Here is a 22,304-nt window from a genome sequence, read left to right on the forward strand (position 1 = left end):
CAACGAGCAGGAGGAGTACATCATTCGTCCTTCATGTGTTATCAGTGCACTAGAGTGGGAGCTGAACGTGGAACTAGAGCAGATGCCCCAGTCCCAAGTACCTGTAAAGTGTCCTCCTGACAAACTCTTCGTACCTGAAGAGTACCGCCAAGAACTCCTCTGGGCACACACAGTACTTGGTACGGGACATCCTGGAACACAACGCGCACACACCATCTCCTGGAAGAGAAGTACTGGTGGCCCAATATGATAGGAGACATACACAAGGTGGTGAAATCCTGTTCATCGTGCGCACAGAGTAAAGTACCTCGGACCCTCCCCGCCGGGAGGCTCAAGCCCTTACCTATCCCCGAACGCCCATGGTCACACGTATCTGTAGATTTCGTAACAGACCTGCCTAGATCCCAAGGAGATACCACAATTCTAGTCGCAGTGGACCGGTTCTCCAAGTCCGTATGCTTCATTCCCTTACCCGCTCTCCCCACTGTATTCAGGACAGCTGAGCTTCTATTCCAGCATGTGTTCAGGTATTACGGCATTCCGGAGGAGATTGTCAGTGACAGGGGCCCGCAGTTTACCTCCAGAGTGTGGTCCAGCTTCATGACGAAGATGGGTGTGACGGTGAATCTCACCTCCGGTTATCACCCCCAAGCCAATGGGCAAGCTGAACGAGTCAATCAGGAACTGGGACGATTCCTCCACACCTTTTGTGCCAACAACCCAGAGGATTGGAGCAAGTTCTTGCCATGGGCCGAGTACTCCCAGAACTCACTACGCCATTCAGCTACCAATCTCACCCCCTTCCAGTGCGTGCTCGGTTACCAACCCCCTCTGTTCCCGTGGAACGCAACCCCCACCGCAGCTCCGGCCGTTGACCACTGGTTCAAACGTAGTGAGCGTGTCTGGGCTGACACCCATCGACGCCTGAAGGAGACGACAGACACGTACAAACACAAAGCAGATCGCCGCCGCAAAGAACACCCTAACTACCAACCAGGTGATCGGGTATGGTTGTCCACAAAGGACTTGAGACAAGCTCACGGCTGTAAAAAAAAAAAAAAAAAAAAAAAAAAAAACTAGCGCCACGATATACTGGACCCTTCAAGATCCTCAAGCGGGTCAATGAAGTCACCTACCGTCTGGAACTGCCACGACACAGCCGCATCTCCCCTTCATTCCACGTATCACGTCTCAAACCTGTTGTTAACGGTCCTCTAGCCACCGAAGTACCAGCTGAAACTCCTCCGAACCCTCTGGAGATTGATGGACAACCGGCTTACCGCGTCAAGAACATCCTCAAATCTAGATGCAGGAGGGGCAAGCTGGAGTATTTGGTCGAGTGGGAAGGTTACGGACCTGAGGAACAGTGCTGGGTTCCCAAGCAGGATATACTGGATCCACAGCTCACCAAGGACTTTCATGTCACTCATCCTCATCTCCCAGGCCCACGACCCCGGGGGAGGCCAAGAAAGAACTCAGCTCCCGGAGTGAGCCCTTTGGGGGGGGGTTCTGTCACAGCTCGGTCCGATCAGAACTCAAATTCCCGAGATGCAATACTCACTTCTCAGGCACGCATGCGCTCACCATCCCCGGAGTTCTGATCAGACACACCTGGCACCAATCACACACACACACACACGCTAGTACTTGGAAGACATCCACCCAGAATCTACGCGAAGTATACGCTCAGTAAATTAGTTTGCTGCGTTACCAAGCTCTTCTAGTTCGTTGTTTCTTATCCTCGACCCTTGCTTCTCGTCTCGACTACGCTATCTGGATATCCCCATTTGTATTGTTCGCCCGGTCGCTTGACCCTTGCTGACTCTACGACTACGCTTCCGGAACTTCCCGACTCTACTCTGTTCACTCGCCTCCCACGCCTGCTTCCGTACCGTCTCAAGGTTCGTGACAGTTATTTAATGTGACTTAGTGTGTTTAGATAGAGAGACAGACTTTTTACATTTGTGCCCCATAGACACAATATTATATACTTTTTTTATATTTTTTTTTTTTTTTTTTTTTTTTTTTTTTTTTTTTTTTTTTTTTTTTAAACCATTTAACATTTTAAAAAATGTAAAATTGTAATTGGGGGAAATATTGGTATTGAACTGTAGGTCAGAGTGTAATTGTTTTCCAAAAACACTTTCCCCAAAGCTGTTAAAACACACTGAATAAAAGTCTGTGCTATAAATAAAGATACCTGCTGGTTCAGATTGGATTATTACCATATTCCTGTTATCTTTCTTAATAACATGTAGACATGTAATATCTGTCTGTATGTGTGTGTGTGTAACACACACACACACACATTCAGATGCCAGTGTTCTGATATATCATTTCTCTCCCAGGCTATGGGGGTGTAATCTCACAGAGGAAAGCTGTAGAGTTCTGTCCTCAGTTCTCAGATCAAACTCCTCCAGACTGAGAGAACTGGACCTGAGTAACAATTATAACCTGCAGGATTCAGGAGTGAAGCTGCTCTCTGCTGGACTGGAGAATCCACACTGTACACTGGAGATACTGAGGTCAGATCATCACTTTCACATTTTGTTTATTTTATTGTAACTTAGGCATGGACCGGTATGTGATTATGAAGGTATGATAACCTTAAGTAAAAATATCGCGGTATTACGAATTCAGCTCTAAAATGTGTTATTTTTAAATGACTGGGTACAAAACAACAACTTTTTTCCACTGAACACAATATTTTATTTTTAGACATGTAGAATATTTGGAACAGTAGTAAACATGCACATTTGCAATGAAAATTATTCACCCCCATTACAGCTTGAGACAACACCTGTTCTGCATATTTGTGCTGTTGTGAGGGATTCTCTTCAGGGGGTAAATATTTTCAGTTGAATTTGGGGAAACCACTTGAAGCATTCATTGTGTTGAACTATTCAATTGCTTTTGTTTGTGTTCATTACAAACAGCTGAAATTCTGTAAATTTTGACAAAGCTGATTTGCAATGGGGGGGGGGATTTTCATAGTAACTGTCAGGTTAAATAATTATAAAATGATTATAAATTAATACCAAATGCTATAAAATCTATTGTTATTTCACTGATTTTTTTTTTTTTTTTCTTCTCTCTCTCTCACATACACACACATACACACACACAAACACACACAAAACTCCCAACTCCTAAAAACTCCCACAGCAGCTATATTAGAAACTCCCTCAGCAGCTGTATTAGAACCTCCACCCCTCAGCAGCTGTATTAGAAACCCTGCCCAGCAGCTGTATTGGAAACCCCCTAGGCAGCTGTATTAAAAAAAAAAAAAAAAAAAAACCCTCAGCTGTATTAGAAACTCCCTCAGCAGCTGTACTAGAAACTCCCTCAGCAGCTGTACTAGAAACTCCCTCAGCAGCTGTACTAGAACCTCCACCCCTCAGCAGCTGTATTAGAAACCCTGCCCAGCAGCTGTATTGGAAACCCCCTAGGCAGCTGTATTAAAAAAAAAAAAAAAAAAAACCCTCAGCTGTACTAGAAACTCCCTCAGCAGCTGTACTAGAAACTCCCTCAGCAGCTGTACTAGAAACTCCCTCAGCAGCTGTACTAGAAACTCCCTCAGCAGCTGTACTAGAAACTCCCTCAGCAGCTGTACTAGAAACTCCCTCAGCAGCTGTACTAGAAACTCCCTCAGCAGCTGTACTAGAAACTCCCTCAGCAGCTGTACTAGAAACTCCCTCAGCAGCTGTACTAGAAACTCCCTCAGCAGCTGTACTAGAAACTCCCTCAGCAGCTGTACTGGAAACTCCCTCAGCAGCTGTACTGGAAACTCCCTCAGCAGCTGTACTGGAAACTCCCTCAGCAGCTGTACTGGAAACTCCCTCAGCAGCTGTACTGGAAACTCCCTCAGCAGCTGTACTGGAAACTCCCTCAGCAGCTGTACTGGAAACTCCCTCAGCAGCTGTACTGGAAACTCCCTCAGCAGCTGTACTGGAAACTCCCTCAGCAGCTGTACTGGAAACTCCCTCAGCAGCTGTACTGGAAACTCCCTCAGCAGCTGTACTGGAAACTCCCTCAGCAGCTGTATTGGAAACTCCCTCAGCAGCTGTATTGGAAACTCCCTCAGCAGCTGTATTGGAAACTCCCTCAGCAGCTGTATTGGAAACTCCCTCAGCAGCTGTATTGGAAACTCCCTCAGCAGCTGTATTGGAAACTCCCTCAGCAGCTGTATTGGAAACTCCCTCAGCAGCTGTATTGGAAACTCCCTCAGCAGCTGTATTGGAAACTCCCTCCCTCAGCAGCTGTATTGGAAACTCCACCCCTCAGCAGCTGTATTGGAAACTCCACCCCTCAGCAGCTGTATTAGAACCTCCACCCCTCAGCAGCTGTATTAGAACCTCCACCCCTCAGCAGCTGTATTAGAACCTCCACCCCTCAGCAGCTGTATTAGAACCTCCACCCCTCAGCAGCTTTATTAGAAACCCCCTCAGCAGCTGTATTGGAAACTCCACCCCTCAGCAGCTGTATTAGAACCTCCACCCCTCAGCAGCTGTATTAGAACCTCCACCCCTCAGCAGCTGTATTAGAACCTCCACCCCTCAGCAGCTTTATTAGAAACCCCCTCAGCAGCTGTATTGGAAACTCCCTCAGCAGCTGTATTGGAAACTCCCTCAGCAGCTGTATTGGAAACTCCCTCAGCAGCTGTATTGGAAACTCCCTCAGCAGCTGTATTAGAACCTCCACCCCTCAGCAGCTGTATTAGAACCTCCACCCCTCAGCAGCTGTATTAGAACCTCCACCCCTCAGCAGCTGTATTAGAACCTCCACCCCTCAGCAGCTGTATTAGAACCTCCACCCCTCAGCAGCTGTATTAGAACCTCCACCCCTCAGCAGCTTTATTGGAAACTCCCTCAGCAGCTGTATTGGAAACTCCCTCAGCAGCTGTATTGGAAACTCCCTCAGCAGCTGTATTGGAAACTCCCTCAGCAGCTGTATTGGAAACTCCCTCAGCAGCTGTATTGGAACCTCCACCCCTCAGCAGCTGTATTAGAAACTCTCTCAGCAGCTTTATTAGAAACCCCCTCAGCAGCTGTATTAGAAACTCCCTCAGCAGCTGTATTGGAAACTCCCTCAGCAGCTGTATTGGAAACTCCCTCAGCAGCTGTATTGGAAACTCCCTCAGCAGCTGTATTAGAACCTCCACCCCTCAGCAGCTGTATTAGAAACTCTCTCAGCAGCTTTATTAGAAACCCCCTCAGCAGCTGTATAAGAATCTCCCTCAGCAGTGTTTACCAGGAGTTTTCTAATTTAATGACGGAGTAATGTAACAAGTAGTGTTATAAATGAATTTTTTTTTTTTTTTTTTTTTTTTTTTTTTTTTTTTATAAAGAAGAATAAAATGTATATTAAACCATTGCAATTTTGTAATATTACTGTTGCATGGAATAATAATAATAATAATAATAATAATAATAATAATAATAATAATAATAATAATAATAATAATAAAATTTTTATTTGGGGTACAAATAGTAATATAACAATAGTAATATATTTCTGATGTAATTCACTTTTATGCGTTGGACCTTGTTGCTTTTATTTTGAAGGAAAACCACAGGAAGTCCTCCTTTTAGTTGGTGACATTTTTTTAAAAATCCACTTCTCATCACCAATCAGGTGAAATGCTGTAAACCTGCCCACAGAAGTGTGTGAGGTTAGTCTAAGGTAAACCCAAAGTGTGTGTGTGTGTGTGTGTGTGTGTGTAAATGCAGGTTATAAGCGACTCAAACTCGCAGCACAGACAGAGATGAAGTCGGTGTGTAGTGGTGTTTACTGTGAACCGAGCTACACACACACACAGGTTTTTGTGAGCTACAAGGACACTGTGCTCCAAACCAGTTTTTTCCTACATTAGGGGGACACCCCTTTCCACTTGCGCTACAGAGATGTGGTGTATATCAAAAAATCTATTTTGAGCCATACAACACAGATCTCACTTCAGAGTTTGTTTACACACAACATAACTTATAATCTAACAACCTGACAAGATGCATAATTATGAGGACAACTGATAATTAGATGACAAGCCCCGCCTATGACAACTATTATAAGGACTAACATGATTTTATAAGGACAGTGGCTATACACACACACTTCATTAAGGTGTATTAAAGGGTCAAACATGAATAAATGGAACATGGCTAAACACAAAAGTGAAGGCATTGTGCATTAAAAGGACATACCTAATTTCTGAGAACAAATTATTAGACTCAGCACATCGTACACCAGCACTATGCATTGCATAGACATCTCTCACCTGTGGGGACATACTCGAACAGACCCAACAATTTAAAATATGTATGATATTTTTGTATAGTGATGTAAATATTCAACCATACCTTTTACAGCATGCATTCAAGGACCTGCTTTTTGTGTGATATGACCGTTTTTCCATATGATCTTTTAACAGACATGAGGACATATAACAGTATGCACAGTCAGTGAACAAGGAGCAAAAGTTTAAGTGCATATTTAGTTGCCCTCCTGATTTATAATGTATAATTTCAGAAACAAAATTTCAGAAATAAGTATTAATGAACATTGCTGAATGCATATGAACAGCTTAAACAGTTTAAAGCTTAAAACTCAAAGCTTAAAGATTTTTTTCCCCATACATATAAACAACAACCACCACCACTTATTATTTTTCAAGTTTTTTTTTTTTAGTGTTAAGCCCCGATTCCTAACAAAGTCTCTTAAATTTTGCAGAGAACGATTAGCCAAAGCAGGATGCTCAGCAGTCTTGCACTGTTGGCATTCAATTTTACTAGCCAGTTTACCCCTTGCAGCGTGGTCCCGGAAATGCCTCAGAACTGCAGCAATTTCCGTCGGAGACCATATCTGTTTCTGTTTTCTTCTTGCATTATCCCTTTCATCAGAATTTTCAAGAATCACTACAAAAGAGGAAAACAGATTACTGAACCCTGGGGTGACCACCATGATTGGTCAGAGCCACACTCTTCCCAACCCTTGTGTTAGTCTAGCCTTGCTGTACCGGTTAACAAAACAGCAGTCCATCACATTTTACTCAATAGCTTAGTAAACATGTTTCCACCTATTTGTTTGAGTTAGGAAGGCAATTTATTTATTCTGTTAGGCTGTGTTACAATCCTTGTAAGATAATTGTTTTAATTGCTTGCCCATCCTGATGTTGCATTCAACTCCATAATATCAAGCTGTAAATAATGCAATGAAATTTAAAAATCTGACTTTATGGTTGCCTGGTTCCTAATAAAGAGATTCCTTTATACGATGTCTACGGTGATTTATACGGTGGCCTCCCCTAGACAGTTCTAAACACTAATTTTAACTTTCATCTTTGTACTAGGGAATTGTGTAGATCAAGAATCAGTGTTCTTTGTGTGCTTTTACCAGGTTGTTCACACTCTTTGCTCCTGCTGCTCTCTTTGTCCTGTGTGTGTGTGTGTGTGTGTGTGTGTGTGTGTGTGTGTGTGTGTGTGTTCACTGCAAACAGAAACAAACAGTAAAAACCTGAACAAGTTTAATATTTAATCTTAATTTCAATTTGTCATTTACAGAATATTATAAATCAAGATCACCAAAGAAATCTAAACTGCATTCTAAACTTCAGAGCATCCTAGTGACTAAATACAAGTCAAATGAACTAGAAAGGGAGATCATAAAAATCTCAAGATTATGTAAGACACTCGTTTTAGTTTCAAAATTTGTTGATTATCATTAATATCTCCTTAAAATGGATTAGTAGTTAAAAACTTTTCATTCTTGTCTTACCTTGAGATGAGTCTCCTAAGGCAGACTCAACATCTGTGAACGGAATAAATAAAATACTATAACAAGCAGTAGTGGTTGCTTGGTCTACATGAAATGAATCAAACCTCAATGGACATGCTGGTAGACTGAGGTAGATGCTCATACCGTCTGAGGTGCCTAGAGGTTCCTCAACAGGTCGCCTAGCTCCGTTCATCCCTGTGGTAAGAATAGTAGAGCTCAGTATAAAGGTTTTGGTGTCACATGTTCATACACAAACAAAAACTGTTCTACACCTTTAAGGTGACACTGTAAATCTCTAACAAGATATCCTCCACGTCACAAACAGTTCAGACTGAAAGGTCTTATTTTTTTGGGTAGTGATTTTGTTGATGCTTTACTTTGTGAAATTTTTTTTTTGTCAAGGTACAGTGTAAGTCAGCTGATTTTTGTGGTAGGTCTATGACGAGCACAATAAGCAGATCAACCTCAGCCTATTAACAGTCGATACTTTAAATTTACTTGGCACATATTGACCATATTACTTTGTTTAACAATAACCATATTGCTTCAGTAACAGGTGTGTATATCTGAACTATTTTATACTTCTTTTGTACATCATACGGTACACTTATGTTGACTTTAATGATTTGATGATTGTATGTTTGTGCTTTTACCCATTTCTGTTGTATGTGGATATGTCTCCTCATCATCAGTCCTCACTTTGCTCAGAATCAGTCAAGTCTAGGTTATCTAACAAAAGATAAACATCAAGATGACCATCGAAAAAGTTTAACTGCAAATGTTGGATGTTAAAAAATTAAATTAATAATCAAGCAAAAATTTGAATATTAAATTGTTCAAGATTTAAGGTCTGTATGCAAGGGATTATCTTTAGGCTAGGAATACTTGATAACCTTTACACTAAACTATAAAATATAATTTGTAACAACTTTAATAGCAATACCTTCAATTTCAATCTCTTCTAGTGTTTTGCCCTGAAGATTTGTAAGTGAACCTTTCTCCATGGCAAGTAGCAGTTTGGATATTTTGGCCAGCTGGGTTGTAGCCTCTGGAAGCCTGTAATACTCTCTGTGAACACGAATATCGTGGCCCAAAAAGTCAGCAACTTGGTCCAACTCATGGTTTTTGAGGTTTAGGACCTGTGACATAGTTGCAACATGTTTGCGTAATTGTGTTGACCTGAGGAGTTCAGGGTTTTGTGCACCACACTCATTTGCATAAATCCTTAGACAGTCTTGTCCTCGATAAGGAGTCAAACAATTAGGTCTTGCAAACAGGAATGTGTTTTCTTCTGGGACTCCACACTCTTTTCTTCTGCTTATGAGGCAGGTTAAGGCATCGACCATGTCTGGCGATAGCAACACTGCAACTTTTCGCCCCCTTTTACCCCTAATTTCCACCCGACTGAAATGTGCACAAAGTTTTTGTTCAAACTTTGAGAGTCCAACAGCAACATCCTTATGTATGTATGTGTCCCTTTCTAGGAAGCCTTTTAATTGCATCTTTGCAACCTCTCCTCCACGTCTTCGATTGAACAGTATTTTAGCTAGAGTTGCTCTGCAAAGTTCCCCATAGACTTGTGCTGATGGAATCTTTCAAGTTCTCAGATGCAAAACCAGCACTCTTTTCAAGATGCTGGTGAAAACGTTGTACATCCTCTGTGAAAGGGAGCGTGGATGGCTTGTTAAAGTGCCCCTCATTCAAGGTGGTCAAAGCTGTGTGAGAAACAAATTCAGACCATTTTGCATTATATAGCCTTTTGAATGTCTGGGTTGACTTTATCCACTCACTGTCTTCTGCCATTAGAGCTCTGCAATGTATGTCGCATATCTTTTTCAAGGAGTGGCCCAACTTAAGTGCAAGGCTTGGAGTCTGGTAGGAGTTATTTTCTTCATCAAAACCAGACACCTTCTTGACAGCTTGGATAACCACCTTAAAATTTACAGGTCTAACAGCATCCTCAAGAGTCTGTTGCGAAAATTCTCTTCGCAGAATCAGCAAAAGTCTTCCAAGTTCCCGGAGCTTCTGTCGAATATAGTCACATTTGGTGGGATCCTGTCCATGTTTATTGAAAAATGGTTGGGCCAGCTGAAGAATGCAGAAGTCACTCCGCAAAGCAGCAGCGATGTCATCGTCTTTCATCACAGTTAATAGCTTCCAAACACCCGGTGATATGTTGACACAGAGCTGTATTAGACATTGTTGCCAAAGACAAGACCCTAGTTCTTCCTGGCTCTGCCCGATCTTCCACTGGTTTTGAAAGACAACTTCGAACGTGTCGCCACAGATCTTTCCGGAGATACATTGCATTGCAATACATACAATGCACATAGTCCTTTGGACTATATTTCTTTGGTTTGCGTCTGAGTTTTAACAATCCCCTCCCACTTGCTAAAACCTCTTTATTGTGTTCAAGGTTCCCTTTGTTCCGCAGTTTGTCAGCATTTTTTTACGTTCTTTGGAGTGATCTGGCAGTGCCAAAACTCGAGCAACATCCACATTTGTTTTCTCATGGATTTTTAAGTGACGTGTAAACTTTGACTGTGGTTTTCCACAAATGTAGCAGTAATTCTTCTTGCTTACTGATGAGGTTATATTTGAAGACTGCACACATGGATCTTCCCCAGTTCTTGTGCTATCCTCAACTGTACAGATTGGATCTTTTGGCAGGGAATCTTGGCAGTTACTGAGGCTTTCTTGGCATTGTCTGCCATTTTGAATTTCTGCAGTAGATTCTTTACACTTTAATACTTTGAAAGTTTGAGAGTTGTTCTGAAGACACTATGCTCCCTTCTGAACTGTCTGACGAAGAATCAGGTACATAGTCCTGATCTGTCGGGTACATAGTCCTGATATGTCCTCACTGGAAAATTGTTCTTCGGAATTCTGAAACAGGAAAAAAAAAAAAAAAAAATCTCTTACAAATTTTAAAAAATGCATTTCAAAGGAATAGTTCACCCCAAAATAAAAAGTTCCTTATTATTTACTCAACCAAAGGCCATCCAATATGTATATGACTTTCTTCAGCTGAAAAAAATAAGTTTAGGAGGAAAACGTTCCAGAATTTTTAACTATTTAATGCACGTGAATGGGAAGGTCACACCCAGGAGGTATACTGCAAGAACCGCCCCATTGTTTACAAGTGTGGAGAAAGAATGCTGTCCAAATGTTTAATCTTCATCACTGTATATTAGTATGTGTCAGGTTATTGGTAAAAAAAAAACGTTAGTTCAGGTGTGCATCCTGGATGCATTACATGTGACCTTCCCAACTTGCATACATCATGCGAGAAGTCGTGAACTAAACTGTCTTCTGGAAGCACATCACAGAGCTGGCCCAAGGTGATCATTTGTAGTTAAAGTCTGTATGTATGTACATAACTTTTTCTGAAATTGAGTTATGGTTTTGCTAGAGAAGATCCTTTTTTGGGTGCTGGAGTCTTGTGGATTACTTTGAAGCTGTCTAAATATGGATTTGGGAGTGTCAAAAATGGTCTACAATGATCCCCTTTACTTGCATTACCGCCAAAACCTTAATTTTTCTTTGGTTGAAGAAAGAAAGCCAGACATAGCTTTGATGACCTGGGGGGTGAAAAATGAATTCAATAAAATACACTTACCGAAGTTAAGGTGTCAGGATTGCACTTCACTTTTTTATTGTAGCAGGTTTTATGCCAGAAGCAGGAGCAAACTAGACAGAGGATATAATGAACATAAGGTTGGTTCATGTGACTCACTCTACATGTATTTAAAGAATTAAAAGTTGTTGCAGACAAAGAATGGCAGGAAGAAAGTCGTAACAGGAAGTGATTGATGGATAGAATGTGTGAATAATTGAAAAGAGGAAAAAAGAAAGGAGAGATAGCTGGAAAGAAAGTGATACAGGTCAATGGATACAAAGAGTATTACTGAAAACATGACTGAGGGATAGATGGATAGAAGACTTCTAAGGGAAGACAGAAGAGAAAATGTACTACAGTAATAGTGCTGGATGGATAATATGATGGACAGACAGAAAATAAAGGAGAGATATAAAAGGGGGAAAAAAAATTACCATCGGTAAAAATATAGATGAGATTATTTCTGATTAAAGCATAAATGGAGAAATAGATGTGTGTTACCAGAAAAACAGGAGTGAATTAGATATGTCAAGCTTAAAAAAAGTGGTCCAGACAAATAGAAAAAAAGAAAGAAAAATGCTTTCAAAAGTGATAGATGACACAACAATAGATAATCAGTTCGAATGAAAGTGTGACTATAAGATGGACAAGAAAGGAGAAAAAATAAAGAAAAAGGAGGGAACTAAAGAGAGGTACATGGGGAGAGAGAGAGGAAAAAAGACAGTTAAGAATGAATAACTGCTAAACATGTGAAATAGGAGTGTATCCAACAAATACACTAGAGAATGAGAAATATGAATAGAGTGACATAGGTAGACAGATGGGGAGAGTTTGATAATAAAAAAAGAAAAAGAAATATGGAGGAAGGAAGCAAGAAAGAAAAGAGAGAAAAGTAAGACATTAATAAGGAGATGGACTGAGAGATGGATGGACAGAAGAAGGGCTCAGAAGAATACAAAGGATACGTTTAACTCAAAAGTATGTCAACTTTTTCAAGCCAAATTAAAGATACATTTAGATGGGGGGGAAAAAAAGCATGTAGGCTTTGTCATTTACACAATAATTTAGGGTTTTACCATAAAACATTTAGAGAAATATTTTACTTGTCAAAACAAAATACTTACCCTTACATCTCACACCAAGCCACTTAAAAGCAGAAAAGGGTCCACTACAGCTGTCACATTTATCCAAGCTTGATACTACTGAGGAGATTACATCATGTTTGCAATTCTGTTAAACAAAAAAAAATAAACAAACAAATAAAAAATCTGATTATCCTATCTTAATTGAAAAACTCTAAATAGATGTTAAGAGATTAATTAGAGAGTTGGGGTTTAAGTAAATCATTTTAATAGTTCCATTGTAACAAAATGTATGCATCACTAATGTATTACACTGTAAGGCATAAAAATAAATAGGGTACAAATACGCAAACTGTTCCTACATTCAGTTCATCAGTCCCCACAATACACAGTACGACACTGGCAGTAATTATCGGGATGTACAACACACAAACCATGGTCAAATCTGAATGTAGTAAGAGAAGCACTGAACTTCTGCCCATCCCCCACAACGGAGTATGACACCAGCAGTAATTACGGGGACGTGCAAACACATTTCAAATCAGAATTGAAGAGAGATTTGTTGTAGTGCAAGAATTGCATTTAAATTAGAAAAGTATACAAATGGGGTGTTTAACCGGCATTCGCCGGTCACCAGTAAATATGGACTAACTGCTTAGCATGTGTGCATGTCTAGCTAACGTGAACATGACCATTACAAAGCAACAAATGACTGGCCTGTCATATCGAATACAGTTTTTATAACAACAAATACATAAATAACACTAAGAAGTGACTGATTATTGCAGATCCTGCATAATCTTACTAAAACTTAATGGAAATTAAATTACCTGTTGAACATCATGAAGTGTCAGCTGAGGATCAGACGTTGTTGAGATCTTATGGGGTGGGGGGAAGAAAAATAAGTTTGCTTACTGAACATTATTTTTGTAAACCAAGACAGAACATGGTAATGCTTTGAGTTCCAAATACAAATATGTAATGTGAGAATGACAGATAATACAGGTGAATGTGTAGAATAATAGTTAGCGCATGTGTGAATTTACTCCAGCACACAGTCCTCACTGTGTGTACCTTTCATGTATGGCTTTTTTGAGGAAAGTATCTTTACTTTTCTGAATAAAAACACACTCTACAGAGTTTATGCAGATCCTGCATAATCTTACCAAAACTTAATGGAAATTAAATTACCTGTTGAGCGTTGTCATTCAGTCTTAGCTGAGGATCAGTCTCGGATGAAATCTTAAGGGATCAAAGAAAAAAGTTTAACCAAATGTATCTAATTTTGCACAACTAGTTTTACACAAACCATGGTCCAAGTTGCCGAGAGAAACATCAAACTTCTACCCATCCCCCACAGTACAATATGACAGCAGTAATTACGGGGACGTACAACACACAAACCAAGTCCAAGCTGAATGTAGTAAGATAAGGACTGAACTTCTACCCATCTAATTACCCAATTAGAAAAGTATACAAATTAGAAAAGTTTAACCGGCATTCGCCGGTCACCAGTAACTATGGGCTAACTGCTTTGCATGTGTGCATGTCTAGCTAACGTGAACATGACCATTACAAAGCAACAAATGACTGGCCTGTCATATCATACAGTTTTTATAACAACAAATACATACAGTATCTCACAAAAGTGAGTGCACCCCTCACATTTTTGATAACTTTTCATGTGACAACACTGAAGAAATGACACTTTGCTACAATGTAAAGTAGTGAGTGTACAGCTTGTGTAACAGTGTAAATTTGCTGTCCCCTCAAAATAACTCGACACACAGCCATTAATGTCTAAACCGCTGGCAACAAAAGTGAGTACACCCCTAAGTGAAAATATCCAAATTGGGCCCAATTAGCCATTTTCCCTCCGCGGTGTCATGTGACTTGTTAGTGTTACAAGGTCTCAGGTGTGAATGGGGAGCAGGTCTGTTAAATTTGGTGACATCGCTCTCACACTACCTCATACTGGTCACTGGAAGTTCAACATGGCACCTCATGGCAAAGAACTCTCTGAGGATCTGAAAAAAAGAACTGTTACTCTACATAAAGACGGCCTAGGCTATAAGAAGATTGCCAAGACCCTGACACTTAGCTGCAGCACGGTGGCCAAGACCATACAGCGGTTTAACAGGACAGGTTCCACTCAAAACAGGCCTCGCCATGGTTGACCAAAGAAGTTGAGTGCACATGCTCAGCATCATATCTAGAGGTTGTCTTTGGGAAGTAGACGTATGAGTGCTGCCAGCATTGCTGCAGAGGTTGAAGGGGGGGGTCAGCCTGTCAGTGCTCAGACCATACGCCACACACTGCATCAAACTGGTCTGCATGGCTGTTGTCCCAGAAGGAAGCCTCTTCTAAAGATGGTGCACAAGAAAGTCCGCAAACAGTTTGCTGAAGACAAGCAGACTAAGGACATGGATTACTGGAACCATGTCCTGTGGTCTGATGAGACCAAGATAAACTTATTTGGTTCAGATGGTGTCAAGCGTGTGTGGCGGTGGGAGTGTCATGGTCTGGGGCTGCATGTGTGCTGCCGGCACTGGGGAGCTACAGTTCATTGAGGGAACCATGAATGCCAACATGTACTGTGAAATACTGAAGCAGAGCATGAGACCATTCCTTCGGAGACTGGGCCACAGGGCAGTATTCCAGCATGATAACGACCCCAAACACACCTCCAAGATGACCACTGTCTTTCTAAAGAAGCTGAGGGTGAAAGTGATGGACTAAACCCTGTTGGGCATCCTCAAACGGAAGGTGGAGGAGTACAAGGTCTCTAACATCCACCAGCTCCGTGATGTCGTCATGGAGGAGTGGAAGAGAACTCCAGTGGCAACCTGTGAAGCTCTGGTGAACTCCATACCCAAGAGGGTTAAGGCAGTGCTGGAAAATAATGATGGCCACACAAAATATTGACACTTTGGGCCCAATTTGGACATTTTCACTTAGGGGTGTACTCACTTTTGCTGCCAGCGGTTTAGACATTAATGTCTGTGTGTTGAGTTATTTTGAGGGGACAGCAAATTTACAGTTACACAAGCTGTACACTCACTACTTTACATTGTAGCAAAGTGTCATTTCTTCAGTGTTGTCACATGAAAAGATATCATCAAATATTTACAAAAATGTGAGGGGTGCACTCACTTTTGTGAGATACTGTAAATAATACTAAGCAGTGACTGATTGTTTTTATGATATTTTGTTCTATCTGGTATAATTTCTCAAGAGCTGATCACTGAAAAATGTAGCAGCAGTGTTTAAGGTAGGATCCAAACTCTGCAGAACAGTGGCTCTCCAGGTTCAGGGTCAATACCTTTCCAGGTTACAGACACACATACACTATACAAACAATTATTTACCTTCTCTTTTCCATGCTCTGGTGCACAGCTGACCAAAGCATTTGACTGCTGTCCCATCCCTGAAGTCACCTTTGAAAAATTAAGAAAGCATCTAATGATGAACAACATATTGCTTGTTCTTGTTTAACTGGACTAAGACAGCATTTTATTATTTTCATAAAAATTAATACAAAAAAGCAAACACATTTGTAAACATAGATTGGCAAGGGATCATCTGTACTGCTGTATAAGAAATATGTGAGCAAATGTAAATAAAACCTTTATCACTATCCATCTATTCCAGAAGTCTGATTGGTCTTTGCCAATTAAAAAACATAAGAAAAACACTTATGCCTATACTAAATTTTCCAATGGAAATTAAATTACCTGTTGAACATCATGAAGTGTCAGCTAAGGATCAGACGTTGTTGAGATCTTATGGGGTGGGGGGAAGAAAAATAAGTTTGCTTACTGAACATTATTTTTGTAAACCAAGACAGAACATGGTAATGCTTTTGAGTTCCAAATACAAATATGTAATGTGAGAATGACAGATAATACAGGTGAATGTGTAGAATAACAGTTAGCGCATGTGTGAATTTACTCCAGCACACAGTCCTCACTGTGTGTGTACCTTTCATGTATGGCTTTTTTGAGGAAAGTATCTTTACTTTTCTGAATAAAAACACACTCTACAGAGTTTATGCAGATCCTGCATAATCTTACCAAAACTTAATGGAAATTAAATTACCTGTTGAGTGTTGTCATTCAGTCTCAGCTGAGGATCAGTCTCAGATGAAATCTTAAGGGATCAAAGAAAAAAGTTAATTTTTGACCAAAAATACCTAATTTTGCAGAACTAGTTTTACACAAACCATGGTCCATGGAGAGAAAAATCGAACTTCTACCCATCCCCCACAGTACAATATGACACCAGCAGTAATTACGGGGACGTACAACACACAAACCAAGTCCAAGCTGAATGTAGTAAGAGAAACTCTGAACTTCTACCCATCCCCCACCACACAGTATGACACCAGCAGTAATTACGGGGACATACAAACGCATGCTAATTCAGAATTGAAGTGAGATTTGTTGTAGTGCTAGCATTCCACTGAAATTAGAAAAGTAGACAAACGTACACAGTACCATATGAAAGTCTGCAACTTGGACAAAGTCTGAAATGGCATTAGCACCAGACACACATTTCACAGAACATTACCTTCTCTGTTCCATCCTCTGCTGCTAAACAGCTGACCAAAGCATCTGACTGCTGTTGCGTCTCTGAAGTTACCTGTATGGATTCAAATAAAGTACCAATACCTTAAGTTCTCCACATGATTGACAAACTGTTTTAACAGTAAACTGTGCGTTCAAATGACTGAAAGTAGGTTAAAATGTTTGAGGTAAAATATGCACTTTCCAATTCCGTCACAGATCATCTCTTCAACAACAAAGAGCAAACATTCAGAGCAGCCTGAATATCTTTTTCACATAACATTTCCATTTGCAACATGGCTATTTGAAGTGGAATAAAATTGTAATGTAATGAAAAAGTCTGAATATAATTGGAACATGTTGAAGCTTAATTTTGCTCAGAAAATTATGCCGAGCCAAATCACTTGTGAAAATTAAGTTCCGTCTTACCTTGCTTCTCCATGGCCAGTCAGAATCCCCATAGTTATAGCAAATCTCTTCCCCAGGACTGATGTCCTTTATTGCAAATAGCACAAATGGGGCTTTCTGTCCACTGTGATCGTTTTCATTTTGCTGTTGGGGTTCATATGATCATCGTTGACAAGTCGCCCTAAAGAGCCGCCATCTCTGGCAGCATCAACCCTGAAACAGCAAGAACACAATGCTAACTACAAGGTTTAATAAAACTGACTGAATTACACAATAAGTAAGTGCAACTTTCAAGGAATAATGAAATAATCATGTTTCTGTATGGACTTGTCATCCTAGTTCATCATTACTTCTAGTTTTACATGCATGGAGTCAGAAAAAGCAGAATTTGTATCTTGGGTGACCTACAACTTTGTAAATTTGCAAGACATTGTAAATTAAGTACAGCAATATACGTACCATAACTGTTTTCCATTAAAACGAAATTCAAACAAAAAAACTTCAAGCGCACGATGGTATACTCTGTGCCTTCTTTCATATTCTTGTTTAGTTATGACTTCTCCTCGATATTCAACAAGAAAATCTCCCTTTTGAAAGTGGCGACAACTGAACACTCCTCGACCTAACAAAGAACAGATCAATCAGGAGTAAGAGAAACACCAATCCCCCTACCCACAGTACAATATGACACCAACAGTAATTATGGGGACGTACAACACACAAACCAAGTCCAAGCTGAATGTAGTAAGAGAAACACTGAACTTCTGCCCATCCCCCACAGTACACTAGCAGTAATTATGGGGACATAACTACATATAGACACAAACTATTGCAAAGTTAAACCAATACTTAAGCGTAGGTCTGTGTTACTCACCTTTAACTGAATTGATGTATTTTACATCAAATCCATCCTTATCTTTAAACATGGATGAAAAATATGCAGCTTCATCCTTCGGTGATAGTTTGGCCCTCCGGGACCTTGTTGTTGCCATCTCCTGAAAAGGCCCCATAATGTTTTTAGTCATTTTACAACATTACTGATTTAATCAACTATGAGTTTATACTTTTATTTTTTTTATAGAGGGTGGAAATATTAACAATAGTGATTATTTTGTACTATCTACATGCAAGTAAGTAGTACCAGTGAAACAGGAGAAATATTTTGGTCCTTAAATTTGTGTTTAGTATTTTAACATAATTGATTTGTAACATGCTTCTCTCTCTCTCTCTCTCTCTCTCTCTCTCTCTCTCAACCACATTATGATTGTCACTAAAGAGAATCATTATGATAGGGCTAACATGTACAGACTATATATTTATATTAGGTGAAACCTAGAGCTACAGACACCTACAGCAACATTACTAATAACTAATAGCAGCCTAAAAAAGATAGTTCAGACTAATTAGCAAGGACATTTACACTGCCCAAATCTTCCAAAAAATAAATGTCATGTCAATCTGGCAATAACTTTATTTAATCATTTATTTATAATAAATTTTTCCACCCAAAATAAGCACAGGACAAGCTGTTTAGTTATTACTTATCTTTACTTTATCTTTACTGTTATAAAATGGCAAAAAAGTCCTTCTTCGATAATACATTGTTAATTCCACACCGTGAGGACACGTTACATAATTGCTGCGCACCTGCGACCAAAGCAAGCTTGATTAACTTCTAGCACTAAGTCGTCAAATTAACTGCAAAATATTTTTTAAAACTTTATAACCAATGTAATATAAAATTAAACTTTGCTAAAACAGTTTCTAGACCTAAAGAGTAGCCACGTGCTTTGAGTTTTATCATTAATCTTACCTGAACTCTTTAAAGCTTGATGCTTTACCCACAAGTGATCATCTCAGCAGGAAGTGGGCGGAGTCGAGTCGGAGAGAGGTCATCAAAAAGGGCGTGGTGTTTTTTCTTTTTATTTTATTTATCCTCTTTAGTTTTTTTTTTTCAAGCAATGTAAATTTTTTATTTTAAAATTTCTTTGCACAGAAAGGTAAAATAGATGATTCATGATGCGCATAAAAAACATCTATTTACTATTTTGTAGTGAAAAAAGACTGAAAGATATATGGTTTCTATGAACATATCTCCACACACATCCATAATTTTAGGTGGATGTGAAGCTTATAAGCCTAAAATGTTGTTTTCTGTTATGATTAATGAGAGAGAGATTAATGTGAAAGCACTTCTATGAAACGTAGGGACTCTAACCTTTACAACAATATAAAACATGGTCAGCTGGGTACGCTGTGGGTTTTAAACATTAAAAGGGGATGTGCAATGACGTCATTTGGTACCAGGTCCGCCTGAGTTTAAGGCTGCATTTACATTACATGGCTCAGGTGACCCAATTCCAATGTTTTCCTTCCATGTGGCACAGATTAGATATGACCCATGAGCGTGTAAACAGGAAAAAGCACAAGGATTCCAATATTCTCAGATCCGTTTCAGGCCTCATTCATATTTGGAAATAAATCTGATATGAATTAGATATGTGCATTTGCGTCTGCTATGTAAACAGACAAATTGGATATTCCCCTGTCAATGCGAGTCGTACATAATTGAAAAAGTGATATGGCGATTGGCATAAACTCAGGTGGACACCAGCCATGAAAACACAACTCTCAACAAGGTCTCTCTGCTTTTTATCTCCGCTTTAAGAGGACAGTGTTTTGTTTACCTTTCAATATGGTGTGGTAAACAAAAGCTTATTATATTTCCATTTGTGTCCAAATTGCGCCATTTTTACTTTCTTTTCGGCCTAAGCTTTTCTGGTGACGTCTACCTTGGGTAGTTTCGCGAAAATTTGTGTTTGTGAGCTCAATTAAACTAACCGAACCACTCAGCACAATACATTAAAAAGTATGAAACACATCCAACCCATAAAATAATAATGAAAGCAAATATGTAGAATAAAATCAAACACAAATGAAGGCCATAGATAGAACACCAGAAGCTGTAAGGAAAATAATAGCAAATACAAGTGGTTGAAATTAGAACAATCCACTGATAAATTGATTCAAATACTTAAACATTTCAGTCATTAGACAATTATTAACCCTACTGAGTGGTCTGTATTGCTAAGTTTTGAGTGTGAAGGAGACTGACAGCTCCAGGATATGCGCTGTTCTAGAGTGTGGATGTTCTAGTTTCAATGCTTCTTAAACATTTGTGAAAAGGGAGGGCATTAAAAGATTAGTAGCTGGATGAGAAGGGTCCTTTAGTACTGGTGTTTTTCCCCCCATCTGAATGTGGAGGAGATGGTCACTCGCAGAAATTTCTGGCTGTCGCATTTCAGTGTTGTTGATAACCAAGTGTAGGTGGACCCCACAGCTCCTGTAAAAGTCTACTAATGTTTCCTTGGTTTGGGAAACAATCAATTCCAGGTTGTTTGCCTCATACCAGTTTACTAAAAATGAGATCTCACTTCCATTAGCTATTCTACCTTTGTAAGAAATCAAAGCCATTATTGTGGAGTTATCAGAAAATTGAAACATCCTTACAGACTGCGAGTGGGAATTGCAGTCATTTGTGTACAGTAATAGACATGATGAGCAAGTGCTAATGGTCAAGGGATTATAGTGCTTGTTTTTACGTTTGACTACCTGCATCCTTCCCAACAAAAAGTCAAGTATGCATTGACAGGGCTACTTTTAACTTCTATATGAAATAATATGCCATACAGCCTGAACGGGAGAACAGTGTTCAAAGCAGAATTGTAATCAACAAACAGACCCCTTAGGTGCCAGATGCGTCTAGGTATTGAAACATACAGTGTAGACCCAATGAAACTGCATCATCAACAGACCTCTATGCTCTGCATGCAAGTCGACAGTACTGAAAAGACGGTTACATACCATAGATTAAAAGATTTTAATGATAACAAATGTCAAAGCAACAGGTCTATAAGCATTTAGACAGCATGGGCTGGGTTTTGGGCATTGGGACAATCACAGCTAGTGTCTAATATACAATAATACAATCAGCTTATTAATGTACATAACTAAATGACTAGTTAATGTCATATCACAAGTGATTACATTTCCCATACTGTACTGCTGCCTACAAACAGGGCCGCCATGGACCGCAATTCCCAGAACACTCACCCTCATTCTAATCATGCACTCCTGCATCCAATTCACAGCACTCACAACCACGCTATATAAGAGACTTTTTGGACACTATGACTTTGTGAAGTATTACGCTCAGTTGCTTAGTCTCCGTCATATTTCCAAGTCTTATCTTGTGTTTGCTTTTCTGGTTATTGACATTGTTTACCCTGTTGACCTCGATTCTCTGCTCTGCCTCATTCAACCTATTTGCCTGATCGTTTGACCCTAGCCTGTCTTGGACTTTTTTTCTGACTGATCCTTTGTACTTTGAACTGTTTGATTAAACTGCCATACCTGCACTTGCTTCTGTCCTGCGCCTACTTTACGTGACAGTTAACTGATTTGTTACACAAGCTTTTTAAGTTATATATACATACACACACTATCTCACAAAAGTGAGTACACCCCTCAATGTTTTGTGTGGCCACCATTATTTTCCAGCACTGCCTAAACCCTCTTGGGCATGGAGTTCACCAGAGCTTCACAGGTTCCACTGGAGTCCTCTTCCACTCCTCCATGACCACATCACGGAGCTGGTGGATGTCAGAGACCTTGTGCTCCTCCACCTTCCGTTTGAGGTTGCCCTACAGATGCTCAATTGGGTTTAGGTCTGGAGATATGCTTGGCCAGTCCATCACCTTCACCCTCAGCTTCTTTACCAAGGCAGTGGTCTTCTTGGAGGTGTGTTTGGGGTGGTTATCATGCTGGCATACTGCATACTGATCATGCTCTGCTTCAGTA

The 22,304-nt window shown here is 40.0% G+C and overlaps 1 long non-coding RNA gene across 2 annotated transcripts; it reads right to left on the reverse strand.

Moving 5' to 3' along the window:
* Positions 1-10,597: 10,597 nt before the first annotated feature.
* LOC124627693 (uncharacterized) lies at positions 10,598-21,020 on the reverse strand. Of its 2 annotated transcripts, XR_008396286.1 has the most exons (10): positions 18,319-21,020; positions 17,904-18,066; positions 17,466-17,657; positions 17,041-17,112; positions 16,570-16,620; positions 13,663-13,713; positions 13,302-13,349; positions 12,514-12,619; positions 11,390-11,460; positions 10,598-10,656 (listed from the first exon to the last, which is right to left on the reverse strand). It is a non-coding gene; the product is annotated as an uncharacterized LOC124627693 (long non-coding RNA). The 2 variants fall into 2 exon arrangements; XR_008396285.1 differs by lacking the exons at positions 10,598-10,656; positions 11,390-11,460 and having other exon boundaries at positions 12,237-12,619.
* Positions 21,021-22,304: the final 1,284 nt, after the last annotated feature.

This window comes from Ictalurus punctatus, chromosome 1, assembly GCF_001660625.3.
Source record: "Ictalurus punctatus breed USDA103 chromosome 1, Coco_2.0, whole genome shotgun sequence".
Classification (NCBI taxonomy): Eukaryota; Metazoa; Chordata; class Actinopteri; order Siluriformes; family Ictaluridae; genus Ictalurus; species Ictalurus punctatus.